This window comes from Pinus tabuliformis, chromosome 1_2, assembly GCF_031772625.1.
Source record: "Pinus tabuliformis cultivar Carrire ecotype Pingquan chromosome 1_2, CPIR1, whole genome shotgun sequence".
NCBI classification, from domain to species: Eukaryota; Viridiplantae; Streptophyta; class Pinopsida; order Pinales; family Pinaceae; genus Pinus; species Pinus tabuliformis.
Genome location: NC_142298.1, coordinates 430,913,389 through 430,935,687, shown reverse-complemented (window position 1 = coordinate 430,935,687; position 22,299 = coordinate 430,913,389). Strand labels below are relative to the sequence as shown.

Here is a 22,299-nt window from a genome sequence, read left to right as displayed (position 1 = left end):
GTCTGATCCCTTCTCAGTGCGACAATTTTGTTTGTCGCTTAGAAAATCATATCAACTTGTATAGACAAATATCATTGTTTAGAGATGAGAAGACATTCGAAACCGAAAAAGAGATCGAGCCTTTTTCATCGACAAGCTTTGAGGGGGAAGGCAATGTTATGAATAAATATATAGGAAATAATGTAAATGATAATAATTAATAATGATTAATTAATTAGTAATTAGGTTGAAGAGTCATGTCTAATGAGACATGACTCTCCATGAAGAGGCACCTGCATAGTATATAAGTAGACCTCTTGCTCTCATTTGTATGAATATTATTCACACATTTATTATATAATATTTGTATCCTTATGGATATCTTTATATTCCAAGTCTTCTAGAGTAATTAATCTGAAGAAGGAACTTTGTTCGCTTCAAAACCCTAGATCTGGACCTAGATTAATGTTTCTGCTGAAAGAAGAAACCCTAACTCATGCAAGGAAGAAATGACATCATGCTGATGATGAAGACAAGGTTGATGAATTTGCAAGATGGATGCAAGAAGGCTAAGATCAAGAGGGAGCTAACATTTTTCCTGTAATCCTCAAAAGATAAGTAACTTATATCTCTCTTGATTATTACTGTTATTGTTTTACTATTTAGTCTCTTGTCTTTGTATCCTTTGCTTGGTTATAATTGTTCTTCCATGGCCTCTTAGTGAGGATTGCAGGTACAGAGTGAAGGCTTCCAAAGCCTGATGATAAATGAAAGTAGTGGAACAACGAAGCAAAGCTTGTGACAAGAGGACTCTCCTAGAATTGGTGATTTGTGTTGAGAGATATTGTACTAGATGAGATCCTAGCTCAGAGGGAGAAAGCAGATGAACAAGTTTGAAGTATATCTTGACTGTGTTGAAGGGAGGCCAGTGGTGACTTCCAAATGGATCTACAAAATCGAGCGTCCAACAGATGGCAACATAGAGAGACTAGAGGGTTCTCTCTGAAAGAGGGAAAAGATTGTGAAGAGACATTTTTGTTAGGTACACTTCTTTTAAAATTATTATCTTTATGATTTCTGTTGAAAGTTACATCAGATGGATGTAAAGACCGTTTCCTCAATGAAGTGTACATAAGAGCTACCTCAAGCTTTTGAGGTACATAAAAAAGTCTCTTACTTGCAAACAAAAGAAGGCCTTGTACAAGCTCTGCAAATTTGACTTTCTTGGATCATTGGATCAAGGTCGATTTTGTTATATGACTTAAGCAAAAGAACTCATGTGATAGAGGGAGCAATTAAGCCTTGTTTCAACTTCAAAGGGAGTTGACCTCTGAGTTCGAGATGAAGGATCTAGATTTGATGCCTTACTTCCTTAGTCAAGGGAAGTATACTATTGAGATCTTTCAAATGATGGATCGCAAGAGACGAGATGTTTCTAAGATCAGTATGCCTTCCATGAGTGGACTATGCTAGACAACAGATATGCTTCAGTGACTAGAAAGTAGCAATGGTAGAAGGAGCAACCAAGATTACCACAACAGGATGTATTTCAGAGGGAGTGCCTAGTCAGGACCATAAAGTAGCTATGGTGATGGATCCAGTGATGGAGTAGGTTAGTTTATGGTTGAGCCAAGGCATGTGGCTCAACATGTGTTGAGGTACCAACTTGATATAGTTGGTCATGGCACATTCAGTTATGGTTTGAGGTATGTCTCAAACAAGTGCAATACAACTGTAGGAATTCATAGATTCAGATTGGGTAGAGAGTGCAAAAGATAGAAAGAGTTCATTAGGATATTGCTTCAGTTTGGGCTCCGTTATGATTTCTTGGATGAGCAGGAAGTAGACATTTGTTGCACTCAATACTACAGAAGCCAAGTATATTGCAACTTGGTTGGCGAGTTGTGAAGTAGTATGGCTTCAAAAACTACTTGTAGGATTGTTTGATCAAGTGCAGGTGACGATGACAGGTCAAAGCACAGTGAGATCTAGTATCGAGACATGGTACAGAAGGGAGTAGTATGGCTCCAATACTATTCTATAGTTAAGCAAATTGTTTCGAGGACAAGCTTGGAATGATTGAGCATGTCTCTCTCAGCAAGAGGGAGTGATGAAATAGCAACATCAAGGACAAACATTTTCTTTGGATCAGGTTGACCAGGGGAATGGTCCAGAGGGTTGATGTGCTAACATCAGGGATAGACATTCTCCTTGTGTTAAGAATGTTGACTAGAAATTGGGAGAATGGTCTGGCAAAGGACAAACATTCTTTCTGTGTCAAGTATGTTGATCGGAATTAGAAAGAATGGTCCTAGTCTCTAGAAGCCTTAGTTGACTAGGTGCCCTTCAACATTGAGCTCAGACTTTCCAAATAGCGTGAGTGAGCATATTTAGCATCATGCCCGAAATTACTCATGAAGAGTGAGGCCTTTGGAGATTCACTATGAGTCAAAGATATTGACCAGGCGGATGGTGAACCAAGACTAGCTTGGGTTAGAAGTACCAATCAGAATTATGGTCAGAGGTACTGACCAGATTCATGGTGACTAGTTGATGCTAATGATATACCATGTGTCAGGAGTACCAATCAGGATTATGGTGCACCATAGGTCAGAGGTACAGTTCAAAATTATGGTAACTAGTTGATGTTGTTGATTTAACATGTATCAGAATTGTTGACCATGATTATGGTAATTGGATGATGCTGATGTTGTTGATGAATTGTTGTAACCTTTTCTTAGAGAAATTTGTCAACAAGAGAACATCTAGATAGTCATTATGAATACTTCCCTAGCTAAGAGGGAGTGTTGAATTTTGTAGCTATGTTCGGTCTTCATAAGATATATTTTTGCCCTTAAAATACATTTAATGATTAATGTAAGGCAAGTTCTTCATGTCGGTTTCAAAAAGAAGAAAACTTGAATTTTAATTATGAATTTTTCCCTCCCAATATAAGGTCAGCTCCAGCCTACTTAAGTCAGCCTAGCTCCAATAGTCACACCACTTGGGGGGAACATTTGTTCACTAAATAAAGGAAATTCGTCCTCCACTTTTGGGCGTCCAATTTAATCACTTATGAGGAAGAATTCAAATAATCTGAGGCACGATTTTGATCTAGATTAGGACGAATTTCTAAAATGGTAGCAGGACGAATTTTTGAGATGGCAATGGGACCGAATCTTTGTGGTAGGCAACAAATCGAATTCTAAGGCAAAGTGACCAAGTTGAATTGTTTGGGCAACAGGTTGACTTGTCTAGAGGGCATATTGACTTTCTTGACTTGAATAATTTCTCTAAGCAAAAGGTTGTTGGTTTTTTCCCCCATGTGGGTTTTCCCAGGGTAAAATTCTCATGTTTCTTGTTTGGTTGTCTCTTCATGATCGTACTAGTATTTTGTTTCTAATGTTGAGATCTTCTGTGTAATATCTTTATGATGAATGTGAATGCGAGAAAAGATTAACTTAAGGAATCATAAGAATTAATTATTAGTTTAGAAGATCTTTGAAAAATCAGCAAGGTCCAAGAGTGCTCCTCACTTCAAGAAAGTCCCACCGTGCATTTGTACATCTCCAAAAGGTAACACCTTTACCATGATGTCATCGAAGAGAGGCTCTATTGTTGAAGAATCAAGGGCAATGATGTATATTAGGATTCTTCTTGACTTGATAACAACTTGTGAAGCACTTTTACAATTATCTTAGCTTGATCTTCTTCTTATTATTAGTGTGTGTGTTTCATCAAACTACTATCAAAAACATAAAGACAAGAACACAGATGTTGGCTCTTTGCCAGGGCCAAAACCTCTCTCTCTTAGAGAGGAAAACCCTTTGGCAAGTTTCACTTATTGAAGCTTCTTATTGATCAATGCCAAACCCTAGATCCTTGACTAGGATGTCTTCCAAGCACAAGTGAAGTCCTTCCTCTATTTTGCACTTTGTTCCCGGCACATAGACTTCCTCCTTCGGCACTTTGCTCGCCAGCACTTTGTCCTCCTTTGTTTCTTGTCTAGAGATAGACTTTTCTTGAGTGGGCCTTCTAGATGAGATGTTCCTATTCTATCCTTTGCTCAAGTAGACTTCTTCTTTTGTTGACCAAACAAGATCCTTCTTGAGGTATGGGGGTATGACTGTAATGCTGTTTTTCTGCCCTAGTTTTCCCACGTGTGGAGGGTACCCTTAGAGAATTAGGGTCCTTTCACCTTCGCTAGAGAGAGATACTTCTTCGCTTGACTTGGGAGGCCTTGTAGGCCTAATATCTAGCCCAAACACTAATGAATCTTGCACTGAAATGCTACTGCTGTTATATCCGCAATCTGCCCTCTTCTACCTTGCATGTGTGACTGCTTTCTGCCCTAGAAACAGTCCCTTTACTTCGTTTTGACTTCCTTCCTTCCTCGCTTTGCTTGGAGACCCTTAGACTTGTCTTTTCCTTCACTTTCCTCGGCTTCTACCTTCGCTGATTTCAGAGCTTGCTTATTGGACATTGAGAGGGAGTGGACAACCTCTATATATAGAGGACTGTCCCTCCTTTAGGCTGACATGATGTCTTTAGGCCGACTTGACTGTTTCTTCATTATTTTCATCGTTTAGCTTCTTTTGGAGGACGTTGCTGCATGGAGAGGACTTGCACTTGTCTTGGAGGTATTCCTTTGACCTTATACATAGTGTAACATGCCCTCTAAGGGTCTTACATAAATACATTGACCTTTTGACTTCCTAGAAGCACTTAACCATGTGCTTGACCTACTTCAATGAGCAAGAAACTCATTGACAAATAATATAAAAATAACATTTCCTTTCTTGAATAAATACAAATATCAAAAGTACATTTATGAAGACCGAACCTAGTTACATTTCCTTCAACACCTATGTCACCCTTTTCAAGCATGTGGGAGTGACATGGCACCTTTAAGGGCAAGTTTTAACGTCAAAGAGGGATGTGCTGGCCCTCCCAAGCTATCTTAGTGATAACCATCCTCATCCGGGCTTCAAAACAAGGTATCGTCCATCAAAGAAGGTCAAGGCCAACCTAGGAGCGTCCTGGTTCCATTTGGGCACATCATCAAATAGTCCAATGCCTAAGCTTTTAGGCTCAACATGTCAGCATATGGAGGCTAATCAAGGGGTGTAGCATCATGTGGAATCTGCTCAAGGCTCAATGGTCAACTCTGAAGGGCCAATGTTGGGGCCACAAAGTCAGGTTTGCTCTCAGAAAGAGGGAAAGAGCCCACTGGAAGGTGTTGGAGAACAATGAAGCTATCTCTCAAGGCATCTCTGCTACCATGTGTGATACCCCCTGAACAAAACTTCTCAAGATCAAGTGATATCAACTTCATTTGGGATATAAAATCATTAAAGCATCATAGTTAACCATATCTAATGTCAGGGGCACAATAATACTTCACACAAAACTCATCTTTAAATGTCTAACTAGATTAGAATTTGTAAACAAGTCACCCCACTTATGTTAGGGATGATTAGGTCAACAATCGTATTAGGTGTTTTGAGCCCCCAAGTAGAGTAACATGTCCCAAGTCAGCCCATGAATCCATGGCTGTGTATGATAATGATATTCACATAGTGTGAGATACTTCAAGGAAGGTGCCATAGCCATGAGATCAACTAATGGGGGTCCAACATCTTGAGCGTAATGATGTAAGGAGGGAGCAATCATAGGTATGGCGCTATTGCTGCTATTGTTGGGGGGACAAGCTTTACTCGACCAAATACTAGTTATTAATTAAGACGACATTGCTAGGATAGGAAGGACCTTTAGACGCTGCTTACTTACCCGAACTTTGAGATTCACGGGATTGCTTAGGTGCGTGGGTTGAACATTGCTATTGACTTGTGAAGCCTACACAATGAATGCAAGTGGGTTAGGAACAACCAATATTGGATTGTTAGAACTGCTGCTTTCCTCGACTTGCCTTTTGCAACCCTTTAGTGTGCCTTTTAATTTAATGATTTGCCTCTATTTGGTGCATAGCTGAGGAGCCCGAGCTTGCTTTATGTTTTTCCAATACCCCATTAAGGTGTAGCAGTTTCTTGCTCATCAGAGTTGGAACATCAAAAAAATTCCTTTATTTGAGATGAAGCATTGAATGCTTGTGGCACTGGGTGATGGCTAATGAGGGGGGTAGAGCTCATGCTAGGCTTTTGTCTATGTGCTAAATATTGTCCCAACCATCTTTTGCATTTTATGTTTTCTTTCGTTGTGGCTTTATATGCTTTTAACTTTCTTTCAGTTGCATCAACCTCCGGGGCCAAGTTTTGAGGCCTTGACTCAAGGATGTGGATAGGTTGCCAATCCCAATGACCAATGATTACCAACCCAAAGAAGGGAGATGGATAACCGGGAGAGATGGAAAGTGGTAAGTATGGATTACATTGGGCACACTATATCAATGAGAGCCTCCCCGATAGTGCCCTTCCTAAACCCTAAGGCCTTAGAGGAGGTCCCACTAGATTAGAGTCAAAGACTAACCTCTCAAATGAAGTGAGGAACAAGGATACAATTGAGATCAATCAATTATCTAGTTTGCCCCGTGATCCATATCAATATGCTCATAACATTAAAGGAAAGTACATGATTGCAAGAATGGTTAGAGTACTTGTCAAGAGATGACCCACCTTCCTTTAAGAAGAATGCCAAATGGGGGAGAGATCTGATTGGAGCAATGGGTGGAGAACTCTGGGATAATGCTATGTGCTGATCATCATGGGGCTGCTAGCTGTCAAATGAGGAGAAAAAAATTTCTCCTCTTTTTGAGGTGGGTAACAGTTCCTTCACCATTTTCTCTAGTGAGGTGACAAGTTAATCTTGCTCACTCTAAATTCCATCATTTCCATTTGCGACAAGTTAATCTTGCTCACTATAAATTCCATCATTTCCATTTGTTTAATGTGATAGAAAAGAAGAAGAAAAAGGTTTTGGTGCAAGTTAGAGTTTGAAATCCAACATACATCAAAATAAAAATCCAGTCAAACAATTGCTAATGTGTTTGAAATTTTGAACCTTAGTTTCAATGGACGAACTTGCAAAATGAAGTTAATATCATTGAGTTCCACATGATATAGTGCTAGCATACCTAGAACACTGCTGCCAAAGGCTGCGTGACCTGATAAACACAACTAACGAACATCCACCCTTGGACCAAGAAAGTTATTAAATTGGTGGTTTGAACTTTGGATCAGTCCACACCTGGACAACCGGCAACTAGAATACAGGTTTCATCCCAAACCTACTGGTTCAAGATGGAGCCGACCAAACTTGGCTGGTTCTGCTCAGATTTCTTTGTTGATATTTTCAACCTTTGCACTCTTCCTCTCTTAGTACTAACCTTAGCTTTATGCTGACACACCTCTTTTCTCACTTATTCAGATTCAGGGCGATTTTAATCAGTTGGGCATGCATCTTGGTTTCTCATTGATTGCATTTATGGGGTGTATTGAGGTACTGTTAACCTCAGTCTCTAAAATGGTGAATTGGGTTTTAAATTTTATCCCCTTTAATCCAAGGTTTGAGGTCTATTTTCTCCACCAGGATTTGACATTTATACAGGTTTCAATTACCTTTCTTTTATCTTTTTGTTAAATATCTGCTCTGCATTCCAGTTTTTAGATCAAGTACATCTGAATTCTCTGTGATGCCTTTACCAACTGAAATTATTTATGTTTAGTTTGATATATTATAATCTCTTCCCATTTTCCCACAGGCAGTTATTTTAACTTGAATCTCGAATGCCCTATTAAAGTGTTCTTTAGGTCCTGCTTATCTTGTTATAGGTCATACACCACATTGTTTATTCTTTTTTCTTGTGTGTTTTAGAAAAGGTATAATTAGTTCAGATGTTGGGGGCTCGTAGGTATAATACCAATAATTTCAATCATCATTCTGAGAACTATATCTAGGAGGTTCAGCTGATTATTGCATCAGAATATGATTATGATTATAAAGTGTACATGCTCAATGGCTGTGAGGATATATTTATTTAGAGCTTAGAGGATCTTCGCATCAACTATATTCACCCTTACATGTTATATGCATGAGCAAACTTTTCATATTTGTCGTCTAATCATCTAACGGTTTGGATTTACATTGATGTGTGTGTTGGTGAAAATGAAGGATATGTATATTAAGAAGTCTAGAAACAGGCAGGATACATGTATAATAGTGATTGATAGCTTCGAGATAGGTCAGAGCTGCAATACCTCTGGCTCTACAGTGTGATAAACTAAGAGCTTACTACTAACACCTATAAGCCATGCATGGCTAGATTGCAAACATGCCGAATTACTGAGTCAAATTTGGGATATATAGGCAAATAATGAAGATCAGAAAGCAAAAAGCTATCTATTATAATAGCTACAGAAGTAGGTTCAGACTGGATACAGAGAGCACACCCAACTCAAACCTTGGGGCCTGGCCTTCCTTCCTCCTCTAGTGTTCCAGGATTAACCCTTGCCTGATCAAGGTGAGAGATCCTCTTGTTCGTTTCCTCCTGTTGCTGTAGAATCAGTTGGTGAGAGTGGTTGAAACTGCTAGTGATATGCACTTGAGCAGCAATGTCTTGAAAAGTCTCCCCAATCTGTCCATTGTGCCCAGTTGTTGTCGAATGAAAAGGATGAGCCCTTATCAGAGTTTCACGATTTCTTTCATTATCCTTTTTGAGTGGGTCCTCAGCCTTCTTTTAACAATTCCAAGCAATATTACTATGTTTAGCACCATAGTAGTGTTTTCCACATTGCACCAAAATTGTCTCCAAATTTTGAAGGGTCTTCCTGACACCATTCCAATGGAAGGAATGAACATTTTATTCATGCTACGGCTGTCGAAAGTGGTTAGAACGGATTGAAAACAGTACAATATTTCATAATAAACCTGCAGCACTGAGAATAAGCCCTGGTCAAGACTTGATGTTATAGGAAATATCCGGAAAAATGGTTTTTTAATGCAAAACAAAAATTTCACTTTTTAGCTAGAGGTTTCCTGGATCTGAACCTTGTGAATTTTCAGTCTTTGGGCTGCTACGAAATACAAATAAAACAGCAGCAACAACGAACAGTATTTCAACTCTTAACAATATATTATTGTGTTCCAATAAGTTTCAGCTCTGTTGGGCAATCTTATCATGCATATAACAGATTTGAATAACACTCATCACAGCTGCAAATCTGCCCTTATATTCTTCGATTATAATGTTAAATACAGCTGTAAATTTTCATGTGAACTAGAAATCAAGTGTTGTTCCTCCCCCAAAATCCAAAGGAGATCATTCATAGACACTTGTTCTTGGTATAGCAGACTTAAACCTCTTGGCTGGAGGTTTCTTTAAGTTTACACACACACACACAGTTTTCATATTAAATTTTGCATATTTTATGTATTTTTAAGTAGATCAGTCCTTCAAACTAGTTCTCTGGTCACTGCTGGCCGAGTTTGACACTGAGCCAGTTTGGGTGTTGATAACTTTGGATACCAATGTGACTTAAGGATCCCAAAACCACAAAGCACATTGTTATTATCTCATAAAGGTCATTGTGCTTGCCATAATAATTACCATGCTCTTTTGCATTTTTTACCAAATCACACACACATTAATATTTATATATATTGCCAACTTAACATTGTGATAAGATAATATCTAAGATGGTATCAATTCTAATTCTAATTAGAATATAGAATATCTTAGATAAAACATTCATGCATATAGAGCAGTCATTCATTACACAAGAAACACAGTACCTAGCAATTTGCAGAAAATCTAGTAAAGTTAATTGAAGAACCACAAATGTACAACAAAATCACAGTAGAGTATGAGTTTGTCTCTAACGGCATGATATCTTAACATGTAAGGATTAATGGCCTAGACAATTGATGCTTTACAGCTCTCAGGGTTTGACACAATTTCGTTTCCGACACTTTGGCTCATTGATATAATATTGGGCACTAACATAGGTTAATCGTTCTTTTTCCCATCAATATGTACATTAACCTCAACACTCTATAGATCGATGTATGGATTGGATCATCTTTAAGCATCCTGTAGGTGGTATCCTTAAAATTAGATTTATGTCTTAGAGGTTGGTGTTGAAAGTTGAGGCCCAACAAACTGGTGATCAAATTTGATTAGGTCACTATTTAAATTTGACCAAGTCACTCCTCCAACGGTTGGTTCCATGTGAAAGATCCATGCTTGATTACAAGTCTCACACCACATCCATTTTCAGGATTAACCATCCTTGTGCTATTGTTCTTTTCTTTTATTCACACTTTGCACCTTTGATCTTCATTGACCTGCACTCCCGCTAAATGAATTTAGTGTGCACTCTTGTGCTGTCATGTTTACCGCATGCTTTACATGCTCAAATTTTTGATTAGCTTTTTTATAGTACCCTTGAGGGCAAGGGAGTTTCTTCAACTAATGCAAATGGATTTGAAGTTTGAGGCCTGCGATTAGGATGCGTAGTACATAAGCAATTCTTTCATTGCTGTTTATATTATTTCTCAAATTAGGGACATATGGAACATGCAGCAAAATTTTTGTGAGATATAGAATAAGTCAAGAGTGCTCTACTTGCACACTCGGTTGTATGCCTAAAACTTGGTGACATATGTATAGGATGTACACAACCAACTAGTTACTGTTGATGATATTGTGGATCCAAAGGATTTGGTTTTTTTGCATTGTGTTATCACGTTTACCACATGCTTTATTGCCTTCAACATGCTCAATTTTTTCATTAGCTTTTTGAATAGTCCCATTGAGGGCAAGGAGGTTTCTCCATAAAGTTTTAGGTTTGTGATTAGCAAGTGTAGTACATACTCTATTCTTTCATGGCTGATTATATCATTCCTCAATTTAGGAACTTAGAGAGTTCACATGACATATGGATCACGCTCCAAAATTTCTGTGAAATCTAGAATAAGTTTGGTGTTCTCTACTTGCATTGTCAGTTGTATGTTCAAATTTTTCATTAGTTTTAGGTTCTGCGATTATGATGTGTAGAACATAATCAATTCTTTCATGGCTGATTATATATTTCCTCAAATTGGGAACTTAGAAAGTTCACATGACCCATGCGACCTACGTATAGGATCTACACAACCAACTAGTTAGTGTTGATGATATTGTGGATCCAAAGGATTTGGTTTCTTTGCATTGTGCTATCATGTTTACCACATGCTTTATTGCCTTCAACATGCTCAAATTTTTCATTAGCTTTTTGAATAGTCCCATTGAGGGCAAGGAAGTTTCTCCATAAAGTTTTAGGTCTGTGATTAGCAAGTGTAGTACATACTGCGGTATAATTGCAGAAATAGAAGTTAACTTCAGTAACTTTTGCAAACAAATTTCTGAAAATTGTTTTACTGCTGTTCAGTAGTTTATTTATGAGTTTTTTAGATCAAATACATCAATAGATCAGAAAGAATTAAACTCAGAAATTTTCTGAATTGTAGTTATCAGTTTGTCATTTAAAATTTTATGCTGTTATACATAGAAATTTCTGAATATTGCATGGTTACAGGACTGTTGTTTTAGAATATATTGTTGGTTTTAACATTTGATGTAAGAGTAGATTACTAGACTGATATTTCATTAATGTGATTTGAGTTTAAAACATTTAGTTTAATTTCTGAAGTTCATTTGTTTTTTACATGTTTATGCAAGTAGGACTAATCTAGTTTTACTTATGCATCTAATGATCTTGATTGAGTATTTCATACAAATGAATTTTTGAATTTAAAGGTGTTTTATTCTAGCATTTTACATTTCAGTCCATTGTGCATTTCAATAATTATTTGTGCAGATTTTACATTTTGCAGTGCTGGTATAAATACCTGCTTTCACATTTAGATCACCATCTTTTTGAGCCTTAAGTAACATTTAAGACATTTCAAAAATAATTTTAGGCCGTCATTTAACTAAAATTAATCAAGTCCCTGCATTTCACATAGTTTTAAATTTTGCATTTGCATATGAGACAGTCAAGTCTTTTCAGTGGCAGTTTCCCATCCTTTATATGAGACAGTCGAGTCTTCACAAGATAGTTCACTCCACAAGGCACTGGTATCACTTTTTTCAAATCATTTTGAATCCTTAAAATCTTGCGTAATCTAAAACAAGTATTGGTTGTTTAGCTGTGTCTCCCATGTTGGTTGGTTCCCAACTAATCTTTCTTTTTTTTCCATTTCCATAAGGTGTACCCCCCTTAGTCTGCTATTGGGAGACAACTCAAACGGAGTGATTGGGGATCAATGTGACAACCCTTGATCTAAGCCGTTGTCGTGGTGCCTAGACATTCTGTGCGACAACATGCCTAAAGGGTGATGATGATGAGGAGGATCCCAATATAGACAATGATTTTGATGTTATATCGCAATTTGTTGCAGTGTGATTTTTTATGAACTCTAGAGGCTATTTAGAGTTTCTGTGTTGATCTATCTTGATTCAAAAATGGATTGCACTTAGTGATATTTTGGTTATATTCATTCTTGCTATATACATGAGAAACTTTGTATATTTGTGTATTATAATTTGGATTCATATGGATGCACATGAATTATAAGTTCTTTTCAAAATTTGTTATATTCATTCTTTCTATATACATGAGAAACTTTGTATATTTGTGTATTATAATTTGGATTCATATGGATGCACATGAATTATAAGTTCTTTTCAAAATTTGAATATTTTATGTATTTTTTGGTCAATAAATCTTTTTGTCCAGTTCTGATAACATTGCTGAGGATGATGTGACCATTTTCCATCAAGCAAATGAGGGGAAATCCATTGTTTTAATTGCCATGATTTATCTCATGAGATACATTTATTTTTGTTTTGATAAGATTTTGTATCATTCTGTCATATCTTATCAGATCTTATCACTCAGGACAAATATCATATTTCAGTCTTGATTTCTGATTTACCACTTGACTTATACATCTTATATATTGATTTTATTTCCATATTTATGTAGCAATGTGTTTGTTTGATGTTGATGTTGCTTTAGAAGTTAAAAAATTGAAAAATGATTATTTTTGTATTTTTTGAAGTTTGCCGATAATTTCCAATATTTCCCTCATATTGCCGATAATTTAAAATTTAAGTTTTGGACCCTGCTGATAAATTGCCAATAATGATAAATGTAATATTGGTTTTGATGCCTTTCCCTTGCCTATAATGGTAAATTTTGCCATTGTAATATTGAACGAGAAAATCATTGGCTTGGAGGGCCAACAGGCTTCCAAATTCAATGATTTAGCCCTCGGGCAAATTGCTGGCCCGAAGCTAGGAAGCCTCCAAGGTCAACAATTTGGCTCTTCATTAATTCTCAATGAAACCCCAATGCAATTATGGTTCGGCATTCAAACATCTTTAGTCAACAAATAACTGCAAATCAGACCTTCCTCATGTATATTATTTTGTCGAGAAGGCTGTTGGGTTGTTGCATGACTCCATTGGATCATTGGCTTACATGGTGGGAGATCCAACCTCCATATTTCTCCCTATTTCTTCGTGCCAAGATTGGACAAGTAACCTCCATGGCAATGCTGCAAAAGTCGGACATAGAAACAAATTGGCAAGGGAACAAAAATTGAAAAAGTCGTAAAAGTTGGGAGAAAATAAAAAAAATCAGAAAAAACTCCACAAAATTAAAAAATACAAAAATATCTATTTTTCTTCAATTTTGAAAAACTCTTGATTTTTATGATTTAATCCTGATTTTTACGGTTTAATCCTGATTTTTACAATTTAATCCTGGGTTCACAAAACCCCCCACGATTCTTTCATTCAACTTGTGATAAAATCATGACTTTTTGGAATTTGAAAATCTCTTGGAAAAATTGGCCAACAAAATTGGCAAGTTGAAAAGCTTGTGATTTGCCGATTTTATCGGGATGTTATTGGGAGGTTAGCAACAAAGCTCCATGGTCAGGATGCTAAACTGATCAAATATTCCCAAGCATGCCAAAAACAAACAAACATATTGCTTGATGCAGGCTTAAGATTAATTAAAATTAATGACGACAGACCCCCCCTAGTTTTTCACCTTCATAAACGTGCAACTTCTTGAAGAAAGTGTAACTAGGTTTGGTATTTGTAAGTGTAACTTTGTTCTTTGTACTTGACAAGAAAAATAAATATTATTTTTGTAAATTATTTGAATGAGTTTCTTGTTCATTCCTTAGGTCTAGGAAATTCAAAGAATCAAAGTCATGTTAAAGAGCTCTTCGTGAGCATGAATACTAGTCAACCTAGTGTCATGTAGTCCTCCAAGACAATCACCATCCTCCAACAAAGAACACTGCCAACAAAAGATGTGAAATACAGTGAAGTCGGCTTCAAGGTTTATATAGATGACATGTTGGCTCGATAAAAGGATGCAACGGTTCAAGTCGTCTTACACACTGAACAAACTGCTATATATATACCCAATGAAGTCTTCGCAAAAGTGAGAGAACATATCTCGAACATATCTCGAATTTTCTCTGTAATTCTTCGTGGGTACAGAACAGAGTCTCGGACATCTTTGCAGCTTTCGATGGAAATCAAAGTGAGTGAGGACAATTCTAAGACCTCGCAATCTCATAAGGTCTCTGTTCTTCGGAAAGGTAAGATAATGAAGATTTCGGTGCAGTCAGAAGAACACACTCACTCTTGGCATACTAAACGAAGTATCTGATTTCAGTAATCGCACAGTGCACTCTCGACATGTTATCTAGTCACACGCTCTGACACGACATACAATCTCAACATTACTTCTGAGTCAACGTGTTATGTCCCTTCCTAAATCATTTTGGAACAATATTAATTTTTATATTATGGGGCCAATTTTGGAGCTAGTGGACCTCATTTGATTTTATTAGGAGATCAGACTTAGGAAAAGTTATTTGTGTTGTAGTTAAGTTATGCACTCTCTAGTTCGATTTGCATGGAGGTGGTTAAGTTTTGCATGATGGTGATTAAGTGAGGGCCCACGATGGAGGACAAATTGGAGGGAAAAGTGCTCCACGAAATCTATATAAGGAAGGCAACTCTCCTCATCTCATTGATTCATCTTATTGGAGTATATCGATTTCTCTTTGGTTGCTTGAGCTGCTTAGCCGAGTCATTGGCTGTTTGGCACGAGTTCTTTAGGCAAAGAGCTCACCCTTTCTTCGAGGGACTTCGAGTGCCACCCTAGGAAGGTTTTCTTCATTTCTTCAGGAGGAGGATCACATTGTGATTCCTAGCAGTAGCATTCCCTTCCAGGTTGTGCGTATTACTGGGGGACACAGTGGAGAGGAGGCCAAGTTCATTGGTGGTGCTTAGCAGTGGAGATTTGATGTGAGATTTTCCGGAGAGGAGGCTAGGGAGGATTGTCAGCATCTGGGAGAGTTTGGGAGCTGATTGAGCTTCTGGCTTGGCAGTGTGACTTTCGCACTACCTAGGCTAGCGCAGAGGCAGTGTGTGGGAGCTCATTTGGTGGGTAGAGTATTAGTCCTTGAGGCTGAGCTTTGCCGTGGAGGTTAGAGGAGATATTTGGAGTGGTGTTTGCTTCCATTTCAGAGCTTGGAGGAGGACTTTGTGGTCATTCCTTGCAGGCCGTATTTCTGGAGCTGTTTGGAGGGCGTGGGCCATAGAAGAGGTCGAATTTGGGAGGTCAAAATTTGTTAATTTTAGGTATGTTCTATGCTTAGAGCAATTTATTTCAATTTTCACAGTTAGCTCAATATCTTTTCTAGATTAGCAATCACATCAGCATTAAAGTAAACTGCAGATAAAAGATAAACATAAATCGCAGAAGACAAGCCAAGACAAGAGGACACAAGATGTGGCAGTAGCCAGGGACAAACCCCAATGTGGGGAAACCCTTGATCAATTCTTCTTATATGTTCTTCAATAGTTCAAGAGAGAGAGAGAGATAGTACATTTACAACAGAAGTCAACACTTTGACTTATCCAAATAAGAGCATAGATCATCTCTAAGAAGATGATACATGAGATCAGTTGAAGACATGTTGCTTCAACTGATTCTCCAAGGTGACTCCTTCACCTATCATTGTGCTGCATCTCGTCATCATGCTGCACCTCACCGTGCTGCACCATGCTACACCCATCATCACAATGTTGGACCTTATGACCATGCTGTACACATCATACTGCTGCACCTTATGCTGCACTGCTGTCCCAGTGTTTAGCACTGTTGTATCTTGTGCCACTACTGCACCATGCTGTCACCCATGTGCTTACTACACCATAGCTGCTTCATGTACTTGCTGCACCAAGTACCATACAACTGTCCCAATGTGCTTGCAACACTATGCTTGCTACTGTCCATGCTTGCTGTCCCAACATTGTTCTGTCTCATCATATTGTTGTCCCAACATCTTACAGCTGTCCCATTAAACATTGCTGCACTATATCATTGCTGCCCCATCATTGTGCTGTCCATGTTTGCTGTTGGCTCTACCAGTCATGCTATACCTTGCTGCTGTCCCATGTGACTTTGCAACACTATGTAGCCTTGCTGTCCCATGTGACTTTGCAGCACTATGTAGCCTTGTTGTCCATGCATCTTTGCAGCACTATGTAGCCTTGCTGTCCATGCATCTTTGTTCCACCAAGCTCCATTGCCTAGCTGTCCACAACACTGTTGTTCCAATGCTGCCTTCACTGCTGCTTATGTGGTGACTGGTTAGGGCATCTGGCAGCCCTTACACACCCAGCCAAACAACCCCTTAAGGACTACGACCCACCTTGGCAAGCTTCTTCCCTTGTAGCCGCTGCCTCCATGGAATGATGCCCAAAACAGCAGCGTATGGTTCCCATTCTCCTCGGCCTGGCTGCTTGCCTTTCCAGCTCTAAACCATACCTAGAAACAACCCTAAACCTTACCCTCAAAACTGCCCTTTCACACCACGCTGTCACCACAACCCTTCACGCTGTCTAGGGCAGCCTCTACGCTGCCCCTTTGACCCTTCATACTGCGGCTAAGCTCCGCTGTCCACACAACTCTTTACGCTGTCTAGGGCAACCTCCTTCTTGACTGCGTAGAGGCTAGTGTATAGGCTAGGGCTTGATCTTGATAGCGTTAGTGCTTAGGCTTCTTCTTCTAGACTGCGTAGATACTAGGGCTATCCTCCTTGTAGTGTTAGGGCTTCTCACTTGACTGCGTCCTCTAGATTAGGGCAATGTTCTTCTTCTTGACTGCGGCTAGGGCAGCCTTAATCCTCCAACGTCTAGGGCTTCCACTCCTAGATTTCTCTTCCACTAAAACCCAAGACAAGTGGAGAGAAATCAAGATAGAAGTGTGTGTGAGAAATGACTCTCAAGTCATCTCCTTTTATACTAAAACATTGAGCACATGTGGGGTTTATTTGGTTGCTGGCGACCTTGACGAATTGTCTTATAACACAAATAAATTCAAAACTCCATGAATACTTATCGGAATCGGATGATCTTTAGATCAATCCTACACTTCTCGATGAGAGGGATCCAAGAAAAATATTCGCTGCCATAAATAAGATGACCCACATGGAGTTTGGCCCTAATTTCCAATTTTAACAAAATACGGCCAAACCATTGATGTGTTTTTCTGGGTCTTTGACAAGGATCCCAAATATAAAGTTTCAGAATTTTCTGAGCACCGGAGGTGGGGTTTCCAACCGTATCTTTGTAGCAGACAATGTAGAATCGCTTGGGATTGTACATTGCCTTTGGGGGTCGATTTTGGGAAGTCCAAATCGGGCCAAACCATTTCTAGGTTCTTGTGGGTTTAGGCCAAGGATTTTGTGGCTGAAGTTTCATCACTTTCTGAGCACCGGAGGTAGGGTTTCTTGCAACTTCTTTCTAGCCAACAATTATAGTTATTGGGAGACAACGCAGAGCATTAGAGGGGCAGTTCTTTCCAGCATTAAGATTACTGTTTGACACCTGGGTTCTGTCAAGCTTGCCCTTGAGGCAAGCCTAAGTGCATTTTCCGCACTATTGTAATTGCTCCACTCCATTAATAAAATGGCTCAGTTGGTTCTCATTTCTGTTGTGTATTGAGCATTTGTTGTTTGTTTAATTTTTCCGTATATGAATCGCATTTGCTTTTGTATATCACTATTTGTTTAAGCTTGGAACATTACACAACGCATAACCTTGATCACTGATATAATCTCTGTCTTGGCATAATAAAGCCTCGGCTTAACTACGATGAAAAGAATCTCGATGATCTCACAAAAGCATACTCAGTCTTGGTATATTCACGATGAATAGAACTCACAATAATACGCTATGGCACATCATACATTCTAGATGAAGTTATAATCTCAGTCTATGTTTTATGAAGACTTAGTAACAAGTATTGATTATGAAAAAGATCTCTGTGCAAGATCTCATCGTTATAGCGTTGATTCAAGTGAAGAGATGATCTCAGTAACAGAACAATGAAGATCACAACAACAATGGAGCAACATTCATGATCTTGTTGTTAGAATTAATATCTCAGTGAAGATGCAACAATGATGACCTCCATGAAGCAACAATGATGATGATGATCTCAACAACAAGAAGAGGATTGGTGTCTTGGTCTTGGAGTGGCCTAGCAAGTCAAGGAGTGTGGTCTTGGTGTTCGTCAATAGGAATCTCTATAAGAAGAATTTTGTGCGGGTTTTCCTCTCCAAGAGGGAGAGGTTTTGGCCCTGGCAGAATGCCATATCTTGTGCTCTTGTCTCTTTGCTTTGATAGCTATTTGTTGAAGTAAGAAATACACACACTAATGATAATAAGCAAAAGATTGTGCTAATAATCTAAAGACAAAATGCCTCACAAATAGTTATTATGTAGAAGAATCTCATTAACTACATTAGCCTTAGATTCTTCAACACAACTCACTCACCTCACTTGGGAGAATTGATCCTTGAGAAACAGGGTGTAGATGAGATAATTAGCTTTCTAATGACAGGCCAAATGCTCTATTTTGCTTTTTGCTTGACACCTTTGCAAAGTGAAAAAAACTTATTTAATAGGAAAAATTTTAATTTTATTTTGTACTTATGGGGACTAGAGTCAAATTCCATCAGTTGCATTGTGATCGTAGACCACAAAACTATCAAAGTAACCTCTTTTGGCATTGCTGTATTTAATTTGGCTGGACTGCTAAAATATGTAAATACAGGGCTTGATGGCTGAAGTTCGGTCTTCACATGGAGTATTGCTTTGTCAAAGTTGATAACTCTATGCATGATTGTCATCTATTATGTATGCTTTTCGACCTGCCTCATTAATTGATTCAAAATTCTTGTAAAAGAAACTGCTATATCATGGTAAAGGTTGCCCTGGGGCCTGGACATCAATTACACTTTCGAGAAAATGTCATCCAAGGGACTTGTCATGCTTGAAAATTTGGCTTGGGGGATTTTCAGTGATATGAAAGGATATCAATAATCACTAATGAAGCTTAATATGGTTTTCTTGATATTTGGTATCAAGCTTTCTCCCACATTACCTTCCATTCTTCAATCTTGTCATGCTTGTCATTAGCTTTTGGAGCAAGAAATCAATCAATATTTGGATGAAATTTTGGTGACATCCATATGTGCATTCAACGTGTTAAATATACCTTAACGTTAACATCAAATACTTGAATGCACCACGTGTTTCTCTTTGCGTTTCTTATCATATTTTTAGTAGCATATCTTGTCGATGATCAGCATCCCACTTACATCATTGATGTGCAACTTGACTTCTCAATTTGCTTATCTTCACATATTGCAACGTTAACATCAAATACTTGAATGCATCATGTGTTTCTCTTTGCATTTCTTAATCATCATCCCACTTACGTCATTGATGTGCAACTTGACTTACTTCTCAATTTGCTTATCTTCACATCTTGCCCTTTAATATTATATAGACTGCTCATTTGTTGGAAGGTGATAAATTTGGTTCTCCGCGGCCAACCTTATGACGACATTGATTAGGCATCTTGTACACTACACGACATTAAACATGTTAGAACGGTTTCAATCACTTCTAAATCACTAAGCTGCAAACAAGTGAATACAAAGGATTATCAAAATGTCATTCTCATGCAAGAAATGAGAAAGATGAAATCAAATTATGGCAAAAAAACTGCTCATGGTTTAGCTTGAGGCAGAGCATTGAACAATTATTTATTCAAGAGCATAAGGGGGATAAGAAAACCACAACATTGATATTCAAGCATTCACTCAATTATCAAGACAGTCACAACGTCATAATCCTCTGGAATCATTAAACATGTTAAAAGAATAAGTCTGAAGAAAGCAAAGGCTAGTGATGAGGTTCTTTAAAAATAATTCAAAGGGATCCCCAAGTCTTAGGACTTGGGGGGTAGTTGATAGCCTCAACAGGGGCCAAATCTGAAATTACCTGCTGATCTATATTGTGATTTGGTAGATCCTTCTGTGTACAGGTTGTTGATTGGGCCCTTGTATTTTGTGAATACCAGGCCTGACATATGTTTTCCAGTGAGACTTTGAGCCAGTTCATGGTTGAACCTTGACAGATTCATTGGATAGCTGCCAAGCATGTGCTCCAATACTTGAAGGGCACAGGGTTCATTTTGCCATGAGGTATGTGGGATATGGTGAGTAATTCCTGCATGCTTTTGTCGATACTAATTGGGTGGGGGATGTAAGTGCTAGGAAGAATACTTCTTGTTTTTGTTTTAGCTTGGACACATCTGTGATTTCCTTGTTCAGCAAGAAGGAGACCAACGTTTCTCTCAGTTTAGTAGAGACATAGCACATGGCAGCTTTAGCTGCTTGTTGTGAGGCCATTTGGATTTGCAAGCAGAGTTCACTGATGAGATGTTGGAGCCGACTGTTGTCTACTGTGAAAATGTATCTAGGGGTGACCTTGGATGGATTTTGTGCAGCGAGGGTATGAAATTATGTTACATGAATAGGGAGCATGCAATTTACGTATTGACATTTGATGCACAAGTCCTGCTACAACAGTTGCCTGATTACCTACATGTTGGATGTGTTCATAGTAGACAATTAAGATTGCATCAGGTTCTTTGAGAATCCAATAGTTCATGATTGCTACAAGCATGTTGAGATTTAGTACCACTTCCTCAGGGACAGATTTTGCAAGGGACCAATGGTTCTTGAATCGATGTTTTGTCCAAGCCCCTACCGAAGGGATAGCCTGAAATTTTGAGGAAAAAAACTTGGTTTGGTAAAGATCACTCTTTTCACAAAGAGTTAAGTGTGATTTTTACCTGTTGCTTTGTAGTTATTCTCCTTCAGCAGGAAAGCTTCCAACAAATCAAGTTTGCCTCAATTCTTGTGCAGATTGCTGTTTTGAGTCATGCATGCACCATCTTTAGAAGTTGTAGATCTAAGGGCTGCGTTCATTGCATGAGAAAGTTAGAGATTTATTATGTTGGAAATTTCAAGAAACATGCATGCATGTATGCAGTGAGTTAATCCTACAGTGGGAAACCCTATCCATGCATGAGGATGCACTCTTTCCAAGGAAGGGCATGCATGAGAGCATCTTCAGTTTGGAGGTGCATTGCATGCTTTCAATCTTCTTTAGTAGAGTGCACTATTTGATGCAGTGTTACCCATGCATGAGGGTGCACTTTTAGCTCATTAGGGTTAGCGTTTGGTTTTATAAAGTGGGTGTATCATTGGATATCAAAAATTCAGATGCATTGTGTTTCCTTTTAACTCATATTCTTTAAAGGAGACTTAGGTGCTTCACTCTAGTGGTTAGACGATAGAAGTTCTGAGCTAGTTGCATTGTATTCTTTCTTTTAATTAATAGAGAGTGATGTGATTGAGTCCTGCAGAATCCAGATCAAACCTGCTGTTTTGTTTTCAAAATTGTGTGTTTGTAGATCTACCATTATTTCGACAGCAGTTTTTAATAGGTGAATAATCAGTTTCTGATTAATTTCAGATGCATTGTATTTTTCTTTTCTCTCTTATTTTTTAGAAGAGATTTGGGGTACTTCACTCTAGTTGTTAGACCAGTTTTAAGCTAGTTCCATTGTACATCTTGCTTTTAATTAATAGAGAGTAATGTGATTGAGTCCTGCAGAATCCAGATTAAACCTGCTGTTTTGTTTTCAACATTTTGTGTTTGTAAATCATCTATTATTTTAGCAGCAGTTTTTGATAGGTGAATAATCGGTTTTTGATTCCTAGCTTAGGGTTTTGATTTTAACACTGCAGATGTACTTACCATGTACTGAATATTAACACTTAATGGGGGTATGCAAGGGTCAAATGTGGCATCCAGGAACCATTATGGGGAAGGATATTATCAAAAGATCAACTGCAACAAAT

General features: G+C 38.3%; 1 protein-coding gene across 1 annotated transcript in view; it reads left to right on the top strand.

The window, feature by feature from the left end:
• The window catches only part of LOC149206203 (glycine-rich protein), a 76,903-nt gene that overhangs the window by 53,470 nt on the left and 1,134 nt on the right, over positions 1 to 22,299 (top strand). The window lies entirely within an intron of this gene.